Raw genomic sequence first — 19,236 nt, forward strand, 5'->3', positions numbered from 1 at the left:
AAGAGCTGTGGGGCACTAAGGGAATGTGGAAATTGATAACTTCCAGGAAGTGCATGTGTTTCTGTATTTCATTTCTTCTTCTGGTGCTTTTGAATGTTGTTCAATCCTAATACTGTGTTAATATTCTCATTTTGAGTTTTCAGTGAGATAGCAGATATAGTCAAATACCAAAAATATTTTGAGTGATAAATATTTTTGCTTTCTCTCTACTAATATTGACACTTATTTTATGTGAACATAAATTTATTAGAATTTTTAAAGAAAAATACAAAACATGCACTGTGAATAGCTCACTAATAATGACAAAATATCCATGTGGAAACAAGATGAAAACAGGTATTCATAATATGAAATTATACCAATATTTCATGTTAGTAAACGCTCCATTCCGACTGCACACTATGTCCCTCAACTTCAGAAAAAGAGGACTGATGGTAAAGGAAAGAGTGACTGGCAAAGTAAACTATCAATTTTCTGTACAGACAGTGGGACAGTTCCATATGGTGTTATACAGAATTGATCCCACTATTTTAGGTGATGACATCTGATCAGATACTTCACTACTATTACTCATAATTTGAAGTGGTGGGATCAATTCAGTCTCTAGAACAGGTGTAGTCTGTGCTCCTGTAAAACAAAAACACAACCACTGGCTGATGTGAAGCTGCTCAGGGAAGACTTATGCCTCATTCAGACTTGCGCTGCTGACAGTGCTAGCCAGATCACCTCTTGCCTGGTGTACTAGAAAGAGAAGGGGATAAAAGGCTTCCTCTCTTCTTGTGCTAGAGGAGCTATGATTTGGTCCTTTGCATCTTCTAAAAAGCCAATATGATTGAAAGCTTAGCATATTAATAGCAAAGTTATTAATATTAAAACAACTTGTTTATTTTCTATTTCCTCTTGAGAATTAACAAGAGCAGACATTAAATTTATGTGAGCATAACAGCTGGAGATACAGTTTTCTGATAAATAAAAGGTGAGTGTATGAAAAAACTCTGCACCTAGATCAGACAGCTCTTGGAGCTGACACTGTTCAACTGATCATGATCCCAAGTTACTCCCGCAGTGCTGTGCCCCTCACTTACTTCTGGATGTGATTTTGTGGGTATAATTGTTTGTTAGCACAAACTGAGATGAGAACATGTTAGATGTCTACAGGCCCTCATTTACCCATTGTTTGTCAGTGGTTGGGATTCAAAATTAAGAGTCTTGTTTTAGCATTAATAAGGGTTCAACACAGTGAACTATGTTCATGAGTCTGTATTGTATAATCATAAAGGTAGTTCATGAGGTGGTCTGGTGACAAGTTCTCTACAAACCGGTACACTGAGCATCTCACTGTCCTTGTGAGTAAAGTAAATATTATCTCCATTTTAGAGCACAAGAAAATGAGATACATATAAGTTACCCAAGATCACAGGAAGTCTGTGACAGAGGTACAGCTAGGACTTGGGATTCCTAACTACATGTCCTGTGATTAAATCACAGGGCCATCCTTTCTTCTTAAGGACACCCAGAACAACTGGGCAGCTGGACCACTTTTTTATTGTTGATTCAATGTTCCATGGGCTTATAAGCAGAAAAATCACTGCCTGTTTTATGGTCTTGCTATTTGGTGAAGAAATACTTCCACATACTAGATAATCTTCATGAACAATCAGTCTGTTAAGTGCACTTGTTAGCCAAACTGAATTCACTTTGTCCTCACAAGGTGCATACCTCCAAAAAATAGAAAACATACTTTGATCAGTTACTGCATCTAACCATTATTAATTGGCTTTGACATATTGACTATGACTGATATGATAAAAAACCTGAAAAATAGAAACAAAATGGCAAATTCTCAGCATGTGTAAATCTGTATCATTTCTTTGACTAGCACAGACGTATGCTGATTTACACAAGCGAATGATCTGCCAGTTGGAATTTGAATAGAAATGGCAGTGTGGTCTTTGGCAACATCATATATCCCAGGAATAAAGACTTACATTTCTAACTCTCCCTACTGGATGTAATGATAGAAACTAGTGATCTATGTAGTTGCATGATATCTCCTGTGCTGGACATAATTTTTCTGTGACTAGAACATTCATCCTTCTTCCATTTCTACCTGCATATTTTTCTGTTGTTTTTGATTTTATGTTTGCTCCCATTAAATTTTCTTTTTCAACAGAATTCATATTTGGGTGGTAAATGATCACCTTGTTACTATCTTGGTGTCATAATGGGAATACCTTTTACTCTAATATAATTTTCCTTCTCTCCACATTTAGATAATACATGGTAATATCTTACACTATGTATAATGAAATGTGTTTTATTTCCTCTTGAGAGGTAAAAGAAGGAAATTGTATAATCAGGCTCATGTCTCACACTAGTTCCAGATTTGTGTTAGGTTTTCTGTATTCAGGGCACATGCCCATGCCGAAGGAGTTGAGGACTGCAAATGTTCACCTATTGGAAATCATTTTCCTACATTGTAGAATCCAAATCTGGGTTTCTTCCCTTTAATCTAACTTGGATTGCAACAGCTTCCCTCTGCTGGCAGAAGTACAGTTAAACCTATCCAGCTCATTTAAAAGAAGAATCAATCCTAGAATGGTGTAGGCCCATTACTTGAGGGAGAGGTAAAATTGTTAATGATGCAGAAAAGGCAGAAGTGTTCCATAAATATTTATGTTCTGTATTTGAAATGAAACAGGATGTATCACACACAACTGAAGTACTTTCTAGTCCATTAGTAAATGAGGATGTTAAACAACGTATACTAGGCATAAACATTTTAAAATTAGGTGACTCAGATAACTTGCCCCCAAGAGTCCTACAAGAATTGATAGAGGAAATGTCTGTCCCACTGATAGTGATTTTTAATAAATCTTGGAATACAGAGCAAATTCCAGAACACTGGAAGAGTGCTAGCATTGTGCCAATATTCAAACTGAATATTCATAAAGGGCAAGAGGGATAATCTGGGTAACTATAGACCAGTTAGCCTGACACAAATCCTGGGAAAAATAATCAAGAAGCTGATTTGGGACTGAATTACTAAAAACAGGGATACAATTAATGCCAGTCAATATAATTTTATGATAAATAGGTCTTGCCAAAAAAATCTGATCTCCTTCTTTGATCAGATTAAAAGTTGATTGATAAAGATAGTTACACAGATGAAATGGGCTTTTGTAAGGTATTTGACTGAGTACAGCATGGCATTCTGATTTTTAAAAAAAATCAGCACATGATATCAACAAAGAACACATTTTTAAAATTATTAAAAAATAGATAACTGACAGATCTCAAAAAGTAGTCCAGAGTGGAGAGTCATTATTGAATGGGCTATTTCCAGTGGGATTCTGCAGGGATGGATACTGGGCCTGATGCTAATCAACATTTTCTTCAATGATCTGGAACTAAATATAAAATCATTTCTGATACAATTTGCGGATAATACAAAGATTGGTGAAGGATGGACGGGGCAGTCATAGAGTAAACTGTGTCATTTGGTAAGCTTGGCCTATTTAACCAACATGCGTTTTAAAATAGTGAAATGGAAAAGTTTCACATCTAGGGGCAAGGCTACACAGTGCATCAGTGCAGCTGGCCACTCTAGGGCATCTGGTGAAGATACGCTATGCTGATGGGCAAGTGCTCTCCCATTGGCATAATTACGCCACGTCAGTGAGAAGTGTAAGCGTAAACTATGTAATTGGGAGACCATCTCTTGCTGACTTAACGCCAGTGTGGACAGTGTGAAACTTGTGTTTGCTCTGGGGGGGAGGGGCTTTTTCATACCCCTGAGCATCATAAGTTAGTTGACTTAACTGGTAGTGTAGACCTTCCCTAAGGAGAAGGAATATAAGCCACACCCACAGGATGGGGGCCTGTATCCTGGAAAGCTGTGACTCTGAAAAGGATTTAGGGGTCAGAGTGGGCAAGTGACTCACCGTAAGCTCCCAGTGTGATGCTGCCGCAAGCAGAGCTAATGCAATCCTTGGATGTATAAACAGGTGGATAAGGAGGTGATTTAACCTCTGTATGTGGCATGGGTGAGACCGATAATGGAACAATGCGTACAGGTCAGGTGTCCACAGTTTTTAAAAGGATGTTTGAAAGCTGGTGAGGCACAGAAAAGAGCCAAAAATTATTTGGGGGAAAGAGAAAATCCATGACAGTGAGAGACTTAAAGAGTTTGTTTTATCAAAAAGATTGAGATGTGATTTGTTGATTGGTGTGTTAGTATCTTCATGGGGAGAAAATACCAGGTACTATCAAACTCTCTTTTTAATCTAGCAAAGAAAGGCATAACAAGAACCAGTGGCCTGAAGCTGAAGCCAGAAAAACTGAAATTGGAAATAGGGAACATATTCTACAGTGAGGGTAGTTATTCACTGGAACAAGTTACCAAGTGCTGTGGTAGATTCTCCATCTCTTGATGCCTTCAGATCAGGACTGGATGCCTTTCTAGAGGGTAAACAATAGAAAAACACAAGATACTAGGCTCAATACAGGGTTGTAACTTGGCAGCCTTCCCCTTTAAGGACTATGTGGCCTTGGCCTGGCCAGTCCTGTTTAGTCAGGGTCAGATGTGCCATAATTACCTGCCTCCCAACCTGAGGGTGTGGGACTAATGGCATGAGGCAGTAGCCTGAGGAACACCCTAGGCTTCATTAAAAGGCTGAGAGAACATAAAAGGACTGAGAGAACTGCTGTGGAAGGCCCTGAGATAGGATCTGCAGGAAGCAGGGAACTCCAGTGTGGAGTAGACTACAAGGGGGACGTCATGAAACCAACCGAGGAGTCAGTGGTGAAGAACTGGTCGAGTGAAGGGGTGAAGAACTGGTCACGTGAAGAATAGCCCAGGAGAGGCAGAAGAATCTGTTTGGACATCAAGTTTGACTTTTATTGTTCTGGAAAGGATTAAATTTGTATGGTGACTTGGCTGATCAGCCAAGCCAACATCACCTGCACTGTAGCCCATGGGAGTGAGCTTTCCAGCTGGGATGACAAACTTGGGCTAGCAGGGCTTCTTCTCATGCTCTAAGTCAGAGATTGGCAACATTTGGCCTGTGGCCCATCAGGGTAAGCCCGGGGGCTGAGGGATGCGCTGGTCACCACTTCCCGTAGCCTCCATGGGCCTTGTTTGGTGAACTGCAGCCACTGGGAGCTGCGATTGGCCGAACCTGCGGACACAGCAGGTAAACAAACGGGCCCGGTCCGCCAGGGGGCTTACCCTGTCGGGCAGTGTGTCAAACATTGTCGATCCCTGCTCTAAGTGTTGTAGACAACACTTTGAAGTTGGGTTCTGAAGCCCACTCCCATCTCCTTAGGCTTCAAAGGCCGAGCTCCAGCCTGAGCTGCAACTTCAAAGCAGTGGTCTACACTGCTATTTTTATCTATATTCTGTCTACCAAAGCTAGGAGGCTTGCTCCTGTGGGAGAGGATTCTCAGGATGCTTGGCAAGAACACATACACTGAGGACAATACCAAATTGATAAAACCTTTATTGAAATTAACATAAAAATAAGAAATGCAATGAAACTTAACTGCAAAACTGTAAAAGAATTCCAAAACTCCTGGTGGTACCATTTCTATTATAAGTACCTTAACCTAACATACTCACACCCTTCCTTGAGGATCCAGTAATAGGAGGTGAAGGACCAGCCTCACTCCTGGCAGGCCTGATTACGCGATGGTGCTGGCTTCCCCAGTGGTTAGGAATGTTGAGTAGTTATACTATTCTACACAAGCTGAGCTGATAGCATGATAGAAGATAGATAGAATAGATAGATAGAGCTTAGAACTTAGAAGAGCTAAACTTAGCAGAACTAAACTACACTACACTAAACTGAATGAACCGAACTGCTAAGAGCGCTCTTACAAGGTATTTTATAGGATCATGACATATGTAATTCAGGCCCAACCTACTATACCCAAATCTTATTTCTGTACCCTAAGAAATTTATGGGTACCATTCTCCTATCTGGGAGAATTTTCATGGAAGCAGCAAAAGGCATCTCTGACTCTTGGTCTCCTTGCCAAATTGCAAGTTATCTTTCTAAGGATGAAATTGAAAGTGGTCTTCAAAGAAAAAATGATAGGGAAAATAAGTAATTTTGGCAAAATTTTGGCAATTTTACTAAGCTTTTACTTTTACTTCAATTTTACTAAGCTTCGGTTCTTGGAAATTAGCAAACTCTTTTCAGTAAAACATCCCCAAATCATTCATCCCGAGGCAGAAAGCAAGCATGGAAATGTTCAGCCTGAATGGTTAAATTTTGGCAAAGTTCTACATAACTGAGATTATGAAATAGAAGCTGGCAGCCTCCAGAAAAAAAGTGCCATCTTGCTTAGCCAGATCTAAGATAAAACTGAAAGTACATCAGAATGGCTTGGCGAACAGCAACATATATGAGAACAGCAAGATGGCTGCTCGTACATGGAAACTAATACAAGAAATCATATTAAAATTATCTTTCTACTTTTTCATGTTTGCCTTCACCTGTTGTGTTAAGAGCATGGCCAGAATTGCTTACATGGATACACCAACTGGAAAACTGAAAACATAAGTAAACTGAAATTGAACATCAACTGTAAATTGCTAGAAAATAACTTAAAAAAAAAATTTAAAGCTACTATTTGCACAGTTCATAAGTTTGAAGTGTGTGGCTTCCTTCTCATTTACCATACTCTACTCTTACGAGCAATACAAATAAATACATTATTTCTGTAGTTAAGTAAATATTGTTTTAGACAATTTTTATTGAAATATTAGCTGTTTTTGTGTGTTTTATGTTTGTTCCAAAATGCTCATAACTTGCCTTATGGTGCTGTTGGCTCCTGTAGTCTGAAGAGGTCTAGCTATTATTACACTTGTTTTTTCATCTCTAGAGTTCCAGCGTTACAAAGAAACATGAATTTGAACAGCTTTCCTAAGGGATTCAGCAATGTAGGCTTGAAGAGAAATATTAACCCCCTGCCCATGTTCACAACATCCACTTTCAAGTGATAGATCCCAGGACTTCAGGCTTGTGCTAATTTCAAGAAGACCACCTAGAACTACCGGTAGGGAGCTGAAATCAAGAAAAGAGCTACATTTTAGCTAAAGGAAAATAAGGTCAAATCATTTTGAAAACAGCTAAGTGGCCAGTTTCCCTGGACATATAAATGTAGAAGAGGGCTGATGAGGTAAAGAAAGAGCAGAGCTAATCATGAAAATGTTTCTCATTAATTTAAAGGAGAAGGAGAATTGTAATGATAAGTGTGGTAATGTTTTCCATGTCTTGAAGAATATTTCAAGTTTGTCAATTGCTAATTTAGGAATGTAGGCATGAGTTAGTTTGAAAAAGAAAGTTCTGAAATGTAATCTTAGATATTCATGTTCCTTATCTGTACATAAGATATCATTGGAAATTTACACACATCAAAATATTAGGTCTGCATAGTATTTTGACCGAATATCAAAAAATAAAATTGTGTGGCCATTGAGTAAGATATATAGAACAATTTCACATATGAACATGGTAGCTATTCCCTTCCCAATGGAAGTACCATCAAAAGTCTGTTGCATTGTTTATCCTTATATGGTATTCAGTCAGAATTAAGTCACTTTCCCCAACAGACAGGGTATAGGAATTGTTTTGGATCCAAATAAATTGTTTCATTTCCTTTAGTAATAAATTTAACCACAGATAGTTTTTAAGAGAGGGACTAAAATCTGCTTGATGTGCTGTAAGCATAGGTATTTTGCAATCTTATTCACATAATTTTGCCATTTCATTTTTATCCTCATCTATGGTATTCCCTACTTTTATGCTCCTGGAATTCTTTTGAGCAGAGATTGCAAGTTGTACCCAATAGTGCAGTGCATTTGTAATGTAAATAAATGTCATCTGAGATTAGGATTGGTCTTTAGAGTAGGCTGTGCAAACTCTTTTAGGATTGGTGGGTAGTGGATTTTGGTCAGAAGCACAGTTCTCCAGTCTGTTTAGCAGAGCAAGCACTTGTGTTGTAAAAGGTGCCAGCTACTAGTCCCAGAGTACTGTGATCCCACTTGAATCTATGGCTATGTCTACATTGCAGTTAAAAACTCGTGGCTGGCCTGTGTCAGCTGGCTTGGGCTCATGGAGCTCAGGCTAAGGGGCTGCTCTCTAGTGCGATGTAGGTGTTGAAGCTTAGGCTACAGCCGGAGCTCTGGGACCCTTCCACCTAGCTGGGTCCTAGAGCCCGGGCTCCAGTCCAAGTCTGAACATCTACACTGCAATTGAGCAGCTCCTTAGCCTGAGCCCCAGGAGCCTGAGTCAGCTGGAGCGGGCCAGTCACAGATTTTTAATTGCAGTATCGACATGCCCTATTAGTCCCATGGGAGCTGAGCTCTGGATAGATGGGTGAGCAGGGATTTCTTTTTCGGTGGCTTTCCAGGGCTGAGGGAATGCATCTGAACTCCATGAGAGATTTGGTTACTGAAGTCATGTGACCTCTCCCTTGACCTAACTCATATAAAGGGCTCCTCGTTCTATATGGGAGGGGAGTAAGTGAGATTGGGGGATCTGTCTTGAGAGGTAAGTGGAGCATACAAGTATGAGGAGCAGGCTGTAAAGTGCAGGTCAGTTTAAACTGTTCATTGCACTAGTTGAGAGACAAAGAGAGAATATGCACTCTTGAATGGGCACAATGAGATTTTTATTCATGTCACTAGAAAGGCACATAAATTCCTCCATTTTCCTTCTTTTGGAAATCTGAACCCCTTCCCCTTCTTGGAAGAGATGTAATATGACATAAGAGCTATATGTCATGCTTCACTTTATAGGAGAGCTCTTTAAATCAATGTACAGAGACTCAGGAGAGTGGTCACATAATTATAAGCTTCATTGATCATGCCTTCACTGCAGGAAGACTTCTGAAGTCCTTTGCCAGCATCTGCTAGGCTCACTATATAACTGAGTGTGGGTTACCTGAGTTTCTGGTCTCTTCTTCAGTTATTGCCAAGTCTTGGTTAAAAAAAAAAAAAAACACTGGAGAGGAAATCCTATTAGGCAAAATATTTATAATTGAGAGATTTTCATAAGGGCCTAATAGAGTTAGGAGCACAGGTCTTTATATTTGAAGGTGAAAGGGACTTGTGCACCTAAATCTCTTAAGTGCTTTTGAAAATGTCCCTTGCTAGTATTTTAAATTATTTGAAGTTATGTGGGAGTAAATGCTAAAAAGGTTAATGCTCCAGTCAAAATTTGGTGTTGATTAACATGGAAACAATACAAGCATCTGGAATTGTAAATCAGCTAGAATTTGCCAAATAATAAATAAGGCCCATTAAAACAGAAGAGCAGTATACAGCTGTGACACTTAAGGAAACCAGTGGAGAGTTCATTTCTGAATTTCAGTAACCAACATACACTGCCAGATGCAAAGAGACAGCGTACGGCCTGATAGTCTTTTTCAAACAATCACAGACTGAGATTAAGAATGGAGGGTAAATCTAGCTTTGAAAATGCATGTCTCTGAGAAAATGGATGTAGTGTGAAAAGACTCCTGCTTGAAAAACAGGCTCAGATGGTATAATAACTAAACAGAGTCTGCTTTAAAGATTTTAAGGTACTTAAACCACATGGTATTCAATATATTACTGCTGGTCATCAGGTATTTATGCCTCAATCTGATAACTGTTTTGTTTTTCTTAAAAGCTCCCTTGAGTGACATCATAGGTCTATTTATATAAAACTGGAAGAGTAGGGGGTGTTGATTAAAAATAAATACATGGATATGCAAAGCAAACACAGTTTTAAACTTCAAATGCAGACTCTTAAGCAGGGTGGGAGTTGGGGTAGAGGGAGTATATTTTTCAAATTTGGTTTAAGTAACAAAAGCCAAGAGATTTGTACTTGGGACTTGACCCTTGCCCTGATCATGAATAGCAGGACCACTGGGTAATTGGGTATTGTACGGAGATGAAATAAATTGGTGACCTATGTGAATTTTTTACACACTGTAAGATCATCTTAGATTCAGGCAGATTTTATATGACTGGCCATATTTATTACTATGTGCCTTTTTATGCAGAAATGTAACTGCCAAATGCAGTCTTCTGTCAGTTGTGCTGTTCATGTATTGCAAAACATTATTAAAGAACAGACACATTTAAGCATTCACAATTGTAATTGCACATAAAGTGCAGCTAGTATCTCTTGCTAATTTCATTCCTGAGAGATGATTCAGTGTAGATAGGCTTGTCAGGATTAGACTTTTGTCAGTAAAAATCGGTAAAAGTTGATTCACTGTACAGACAAACGAATGAAAAAATACTTGTGCCAATAACAATCAAAACTGACAGATAGGCAAAGTAATAAAAATGCTGCTCGAGAACTTTAGAGTTTGATGGAAGGAAATTTACTTTGTATATTTTGATAATTTGTTTTAACTATTATAAAGTTTACACTTTTTGAATCTCAACACCTATTGTTAAATAATTATGGTCTGACCCTCCCCCATAATTTCCCACAACAGTGAAAATTAAAATCAATAAAAATATAAAAAACTGTTTAAAATAAACATTGAAATTAGAAATTATTCAACATTAAAATAAATTATGAAGAAAAAAAATCAAATTCTACCATGTCTAAGTGTTGACCCATAGTTCAAGCTATCTGAGGAAGCCTGCAAGATGGCACTCATAAGACTGCAACCAAAATGAAGTTACTTTTTCACCAACTCCTCTTCTGGATACAAATTTTATCCTCAGAATGCAGAATATGAATTTTAGTGTCCTAAATTCTTTGAAAAATAATGGGAAAATGTTACTGTGGTTATGCAGGCATTCCCATTCTCCTTTGTTCACAACTTCAGCAGTGGGGGTGGGGGGGAAGGGAAACAAGGGTTGTCACTTCAACTGTTTGAGTGATGCTTTTCTAAATACTGGTTTTTTGAGTTTCATTTTTTATGCTGTACTCCTCTTTGAAACTCATTACTTTCACTTGCCTGGGAAAGTCAGTGATTAAAACCAAATACAGGCTGAATGGCCTTAATGAAGATGTGGAGGGACTCCAATCCCACCCTTTCCGAATCCAGCCTGAATGACAAATATCCAGCTTGCACCTATTTATGGAGGTTTAGTCCCCAGAGTGAGCAGTGCTGATGTTTTCTGAAGATTAAAGCACATGCTACCTTCAACAGTTTATTAAACGGATCTAGAACAAATAAAATACCCTTTGGAGAAATGCTCTATATTATCCAATTTACCCCAATAATTTGCTGTGCTGTTTTTTACTTTTTTCTGTTTTCTTTTTTTCCTTTTTGTGCCTTTGCAAGCACCTTCTAGTTTCTACTCCTTCTCCTGTCCCCTTCCCCAAACAAATAACTGTGCACACAGAAAGGTAATGCTGATGGTCTAATTTCAAGGTAGTTTCCTTTAATCAAATGACAGAGTAATTTCTGACAGGGCAGAATTTAAATGTTTCTGTGAAAATAATTCTGATTTTCTTATCAAAAGAAACATGGCAGCCATCTCTTCAGTATGAAAATACATTCTGAGGCAGACACTGTCAGGGTAATGCAGCCAAAATGTTCTCATGGGGATAATAAGCAACCTCTCTTTTTGTTACAATAATATGACATAAATGTATCCTCTCAGGTCAATAGAACTGATACATTTCCCTCTGGGTCATAATGAGTCTGTTTTGGCTTATTACCATGAAAAGATAATGGAAACAGAAACGAGAAAACACATCTAATTCCTTTTTCTCCTCCAAAACTCACACGGGAATGGGAACACAGTCTAACATTTTAGAGAAGTTAAACATCTAGACCATTTTGTACAGCCAAGGGCTATTGTTGCAGGCTGGCTTAACAGTGTATAAATATTAAATAAAGAGTGATGGAAAGAAAGTAGGATGATATCAGGAAAAATGTTGACCTAACAGTGAGGTGTATTAGGATGTGGCATCACTTATATTATTTAAAGCAACACTGGACAAATCACTACAAAGATACTATAATGACTAAAACAACGAGGAGTACTTGTGGCACCTTAGAGACTGACAAATTTATCTGGGCATAAGCTTTAGCCCACGAAATCTTATGCCCAGATAAATTTGTTAGTTTCTAAGGTGCTACAAGTCCTCCTCATTGTTTTTGCTGATACAGACTAACATGGCTACCACTCTGAAACCTGTCACTATATTGACTGTATTCAGATATCACGGCGATGAGTGCAGTATGAATGTTTACTCTCCAACATCTCCCTTTTTGGGCGGAGTCACCGAAAAAGTAGCAACGGCATTTTAATGGCTGCATTCATTCATTTTATCCAGGATTTGATGGGCAATCTTTTCTCATGCCCAAGAATGATCACTGTTGGAGACCAACAGGGTCTTCATTCCTTCCACAACTCAATCCTTTTCCCTTCAATATCTAGCTAGGGAAGATTTGAGAAGCCACTGGCTTTGATACCAAATGATATGCTGGTAAGACCCAGTATTTTATTCCCTTATTGATGTACACAGTCAGCACCATCAAAAAAGTTCCAGAGCTTATAAGAGCTCTGTCTCATTGCTCACCCTCTTGGATGAGGAAAAACTGGTTCAGATTGAACCCAAGCAAATAGAATCAATGGCAATGGAAAAGAGGAAACACTGAGGAACTGGACAAGGCACTGACTTTGTCTTCTAACCTGGGAAACTTCCCTCCAGAAGTCCAAGGGCTTGAGATTCTTTTTTTCCACCTTCAGGTTTTTGGGAGATTTCACTCCTTCCTGTCAAAGGATGATCTGTCCAGAGTGACATCCTTATACCCAGACTACTGATGTGACTTACTGTACCTGTGTTGTAGATGGAAGCAATGCAGACTGCAACTTGTGCAGCATAGGCCGTGTGTTTTTTCTTTTATTACATTTTTTAACTTCAAAGAGTAAATATGGATGAGCAAACATTCTGATCAGATGTAGATAACATTCATGTTCATAGGCCATAATGAATGGCTGTGAGATCAGAGCCCTTGAAACCAAACATGATCAAAATCTTGATAAACAGCTGCATATCTCCTTTCTCAGTCTCTAACAAAGCCCTTTCCATCTCTCTGCTATGCTATTATTCATTTTTTCCTATTCATGTATGAAGATGAATAGTGAGAGACAAAAATAGCAAAGATTCCACTGATTTTTTTTGCTAATTATTGCAAAATCCAGTTAGTTTATTAAATTTTTACACACACATCTGTTAGCCCTTCTAACAAAGTAGTGTGAAAAATTTTCTTTATTCCTTTCTGCTCTTACATTTAGTAATGAACTCAAACCACTGATCTCCAGTGGTCTTTTGTCCCTAACCTTTCCAAAATATAGTAATTATGGAAGATGTTTGAAATAATAAAGTAAGCGTAATATCTCTGATCCATACCTCCTTGAACAATAGTCTGGTTACCAGAATGTTTAGACTCCTTGTCTATGACATCCTGAACTAATAATCATAAAAGTTAAGTCTCCAAATAAATAAAATTGAGACTGACATTTAATTCAATTTGATTGAATAAAATCTAAAAGAAATTGTGGGATGGATCGTTTCTGATGTAATCCCACATTTAACACATCAGGGCAAGATATTTACATAAATTTGCATATGTTATTAGATTGAATAAACATGCAGTGTTTCAAATAAATGCTACCTCTTATGAGGCTTCTGCTACATATTGTCTGTTAAAAAAGATGAGAGACTTTCCAAATTCCAGAATGCTTGCTATTCGCAAATGGCAAAAATGTTTTAGTTTATTAACTCTCAAATGTAAGGAATTGTAAGTCAGCCATTCTTTATATGCAATGGTTTCTTTTGGTTTTGTGCTAGTAAAGCTGCTTCTTCAGCTCACTTAGCATATACTCATACTAAGAATGAATATTTTCTTCTCCTAACTGGGTTCATTAAAGGGAATCTCCAACCACTTTGCTTAGCCCAGTTAAATCAATCTTTAAGGTAAGAAACATTTTTCAACATTAATAAGCCATGGCACACTTAAATATTATTTTAAAATATAATTGGCATTTCTGTGCAGGCATTGACACGAGGTCATAATTTGCTTTCCCTTAATCCTTTAAAATGAATTGAGTGTTGGGTGAAAGAAGCTGGGTTGATAGACGTAGAAACTGAAATCCTCTGCTGTTTCTGCAGAACAGATATATCAAGAGCACACATGCCTGATCTCTGGTCTGGGCTAAAGAGGTAGTGCACACTCCTCATCAGTTTTCTGGGGGGGCCTCACCTTTGGTAACACTTAAAGTGAGGATGTCAGTTAATACTTTGGTGATTGTTTTAGTGATGTGTTATTCTGTTCTGAATGGACTAAGGCCAGCAAATCACTTCAGGTGTGCCAACAAAAGAACCATAGGTTCATGATGCTTTATGACATTCTAGGTTACATGGAGATCTCACTACAGAGTCTATTAAATAGTTGTAAAGATGTGGGCAGAGACTCCCAACTTTGCATATGACTTCTAAAACAAGCAGTTGGAAGCAGCACAGTTGATATTATCATTATTGTTTGTACTATGGTAGCCCCTAGAGGCCCCAAGCAAAATTGGAAATTGTGCTAGGTAAGGTACAAACACCTGTGGGGTGGGGGTGGGGGGGGGTTCTTGCCATGAAGAGTGTCCAATGTAAATAAACAAAGCAGACAAAGGATGGAAGGGCAGATGGTCAATGAGACAGACAATAATTTGCCCAGGATGATAGAGCTGGCCATTGGCAGAGCTTGGGATAGAACCTAGGGGTTAACTTAAAGTTGAATGCCTGATACGCTGCATATCAAGCTGCAGCCTTTATATAACAGAGAGATGATTCCTACTGCCTTATTTCAACCCTTTCTTTACAAATAAAATCTTTTTCTATGTTAACAGTTTTTTAGTGGGAGGGTAAAGTGATATGTAAAGTCTCTGTTTATTCACCTTTGAAGAGATGCTTGCAGAGTAAGGCTACTGACAGCAAAGCTCACAAATGTTTAAACAATCAAAATGTATACCCTACAGCATGACTGCAGTAGTTGTCATGCAAAGTTTAATGCTTGTAATGTTTTTTTCCCCTCCTTTTGAGGCTTGAAAAACTACAGTACACTTTCTCTCACACACAACACAAAATACAGTGGAAACACAACTGCAAACTCTTATTCAAAGCCATACGCTTCAAAGCAGAAAGACCCCCCGCCCCCACCTTTGCTTCTGTCAGGGTTCCTTCCCCACTCTGAACTCTAGGGTACAGATGTGGGGACCCGCAAGAAAGACCCCCTTAGCTTATTCTTACCAGTTTAGGTTAAAACTTCCCCACGGTACAAACTTTGCCTTGTCCTTGAACAGTATGCTGCCACCACCAAGCGTTTTAAACAAAGAACAGGGAAAGAGACCACTTGGAGACGTCTTCCCCCAAAATATCCCCCCAAGCCCTACACACCCCCTTTCCTGGGGAGGCTTGAGAATAATAGCCTAACAAATTGGTTACAAAATCATCAAAGACCCAAACCCCTGGATCTTGGAACAGTGGAAAAATCAGTCAGGTTCTTAAAAGAAGGATTTTGTTTAAAAAAAAAAAAAAGGTAAAAATCACCTCTGTAAAATCAGGATGGAAAATACTTTACAGGGTATTCAGATTCAAAACACAGAGGATCCCCCTCTGGGCAAAACCTTAAAGTTACAGAAAACAGGAATAAACCTCCCTCTTAACACAGGGAAAATTCACATAAAACAAAAAATAAACTAATTCGCCTTGCCTGGCTTACCTATACTGGTTGCAATATTGGAGACTTGGATTAGAATGGGTTGGAGAAGATGGATTTATGTCTGACCTCTCTCAGTCCCAAGAGAGAACAACCACGTAAATAAAGAGCACAAACAAAAGCCTTCTTCCCTCCCCAAAATTTGAAAGTATCTTGTCCCCTTATTGGTCCTTTGGGTCAGGTGCCAGCCAGGTTAGCTGAATTTCTTAACCCTTTACAGGTAACAGGATGTTGTCTCTGGCCAGGAGGGATTTTATAGTGTTGTATACAGAAAGGTGTATACCCTTCTCTTTATATTTATGACAGCTTCAAAGCTTTGTGAGAATTCTGACTGCTGCAGTTGGGACATAGGTTTCTCATTGCACTGAGTAAAGAATTCATTCTACTGGAGAGTGCTCCCTTTGGCTGACTGACAGGGGCATTACCAGCTTTCTACATTCAGGGAGTGGCTGCTGGTAGGAAGGCAAGATGACTGTCAAATGGATTATTTGTCAGCTGTTGGTATTGAATCCCAGTTTTCCCAGAGCTTCATACATGCAAAACAAAACAAACAAGCTTCAAAGCCCCACCTTTTAAAAGCTGTTAAGCTGATAAGCTAAATGAATGCTGTGTACATTTCTGCCTATAAATTGAAATGCTTAGTGAAATTGTTTTCGTAGTAAGAGTGCTGAAGAGCTAAAGTTACAAAATTATAAAGTTTCCAGTAGATAAGTATAAATCTACATATTCAGTTCATCATGCTGTGAGTGGAATTGTGTGTCTGGGCATATATATAGTTTGTCAAGCTTAGCATTACTTACAGTTACTTTTTGACAAGAGTACATTGGCAAGTCAAATTTGTAATATTGCAGTTTTTTGGAAGTGCATTAGGACTGCAATAAAAATGACACAAACACAAAATCTAGAATATTGCTGGCAAATGGCTCTTCTGTTCTCTCTGATTATCTTTGAGATCATGTACAAAAAATATTTTACACTGTTTCAGCACTTTGGCAAAGCAAATGATATAACTAGAGGCATATTAAGTCTCTGCTAACAGGACTACCTGCTGGTGGATGACATCTCTGTGTGCTTTGTGCGACACAGCTGTGATAGCAATACTGCATGAGTTAGGCTGTGCTGCCTGGCCCACCATGATCCCATGAACCTTACTTCCTGCTTTTTCTGGGATCCATGTAAGATCCATGAAGGGACAAAAGTTGTAATGAACCATATGGTCCTGGGTGCTGTCTAAGCCAGGAGAAAGTGTTTTTACTGGGTGGGGTAGCAGGGGAAGGAGGCTGAAAAGGAACGAGCAAGAAGGCCCACCTTCCCTTTACTATGCTGGAGAAAGCTATTTGGCAGGTGGAGATTTTCATAGCTACCATCCTGGAGACTACAAGCTGGTTGTGTGTCCTGAGCATAAGAACAGTTTGGGGATTGATTGGGGAGTACATGGTAACTTGCCCCTCCCCATCTCTCTCTGGTATAGAGTGATTACACTTCCTGCCATTTCAGAACTACCCTATAAAATTCTGTAGCAGAGATACACTTTTGCTATTACATTATAAAAAATTAAATCTGATTCCATTTGATTTCACCTTCATTTCCATAAAGAGAATAACAGCTGTAGTGTTACACACCTGGCAGGGCTCACAGAGCACATTTGGAGATCCATGCTAGCAGTAGGGAACGTTCCAGTATGGATGCACTGTACATACAGATGCAGACTGTGGCAAATACCATTGTCAAGATTAACTAGTAATTAAATTATAGCTAGTCACTGTATTTCTGTTATTGAATTTTAGGCTAAAGTTAAAACAATTATATTAAAGTGGTCAATGAGTGTGTTATCTTCCTAACATCCTATTTTGCTCTTAACAATGCATGTTTTTTTTTCTCCCACCGTATTGTATCTTCTTTTCAGAATCACTTGCTGATTTCAGTTTCACTTCAGTTTCTTTAATATAGTTATTCTACCTCATTAAACATGATTTAAATCTTATCTTGAAGTACCTGACATCTATATCAAATGGAATTACAATAAAATCCAGTAATATGATATCCCCAAAAGAGAACAAATACACCCCATTATGAAATTATTCTTTTTTTGTAAAACAGAATGGGTATTGGGTCTCAGTTTAAAAAAAAAAAACAAAAAACCATGACTCTGACACTATTCTTCTGGTAATCAGAATTGATATACACTTCTTCTCATAAGAAGGCTGACATAATTATTTCCTTTTTCACAGTTTGGCTCTCTCTACCTTTGCTTGTGGCTGAGATGTCAAAACCTTTGCCCAAAACTTAACCTGAACTCAATCTTTTTGAATACTTGATGCAATTCAGAGTAAACTTCACCCATTGGCCCCATTTTAATTTTATTTCTTGTACATCTCTAGATTTCCTGATCTACTGGAGAATTGAAGGCAAAACTCTTATTTGTGTGATGTGACCATCACTGAAATATTGACTGTTCCTGTTAGAAAGTAACAAGGAGTACAGGTGTTCACTGTACTAAGTAAGTGCTAATACTGTGTATCTGTACATTAAGCTTAGGGAATATCTGGGAGAATGTGGGGAAAATAATTTTTGGGTGACTTGGAGCACCCCTTTGTGTATGCAAGACCCTAGCACTTTGTGTTTATGCCCACACATAAATTTGAACATGGATATACACAGTACCTCATATTGTAATTCCAATTGCTGGAATTTTCTTTGCTAGATCTTAAATCTGACATGCCTAGGTTTCTTGCTGTAATCTGCTGTCTGAATAGGGGAAGAGGGTTCTTCAAACAGTTTCCTGGTCTTGGCCATTCTCTTGTACATGTTTGTTCTCCCTTTTAACCAAAGTTCACAGCCTTCACTGCAAATCAGACTCTTTGTATTTTTGGAATTAACTTCCTCTCCAAACTGAAGACTAGATGAAAGGACCCTTTTGATATGTGTCAGTTTTCAGGTTGATGAGTTGGGGGTAGGAGATGATCATCCATATTCACTAGTTCTGCACATGACAAGCCTTTTCCACTGATCCTGTTTTCCCCACATTACCTCCCACTTCTGCCCCTCGCCCTTTTGTTTTTGTTTTTCCTTCCTCCTGAAGCAGTGATGCTTCAATTCTGAATCACCTCCCCAACCCCTTAAGAACCACTTAAAATAAACCTCATTTTGGTTTCCTGGAATGAGCAGTCAGTCTTTATTGTGCAGTAAATTAATTCTAGTAATGAACACCCGTCCCAAATCTTTGCAGGTAATTAGCAGTTCCGATTACCCAGGAGTCTCAGTCAATTTCTTTTGAAGCTGCAGGTGGATCAGATAAGCAAGTGCCATGATTTTAAAACACTTGTTTTAAAAACAGCATGTTGCGGGTGCAAGAAGTCCTGCAGAAAATATTGTCAGGGTATAATCCTTAGAGAATTTATCCTATAATAGCATAGTACAGTCAGTGAGAAACATAAGAGTTTTGTTTGCAAATAAACTGTTGTTGACTGTTGATTTTTACAGTTCTGGGAAATCCTT

At 38.5% G+C, this 19,236-nt stretch overlaps 1 long non-coding RNA gene across 1 annotated transcript in view; it reads left to right on the forward strand.

The window, feature by feature from the left end:
* The window catches only part of LOC125643163 (uncharacterized), a 35,404-nt gene extending 17,165 nt beyond the window's left edge, over positions 1-18,239 (forward strand). The window contains exon 4 of the long non-coding RNA XR_007358611.1: positions 18,120-18,239. This is a non-coding gene — a long non-coding RNA (uncharacterized LOC125643163). The remainder of the gene's footprint in view (positions 1-18,119) is intronic.
* Positions 18,240-19,236: the final 997 nt, after the last annotated feature.

The sequence above is a fragment of the Caretta caretta genome, chromosome 9 (genome assembly GCF_965140235.1).
Source record: "Caretta caretta isolate rCarCar2 chromosome 9, rCarCar1.hap1, whole genome shotgun sequence".
NCBI classification, from domain to species: Eukaryota; Metazoa; Chordata; order Testudines; family Cheloniidae; genus Caretta; species Caretta caretta.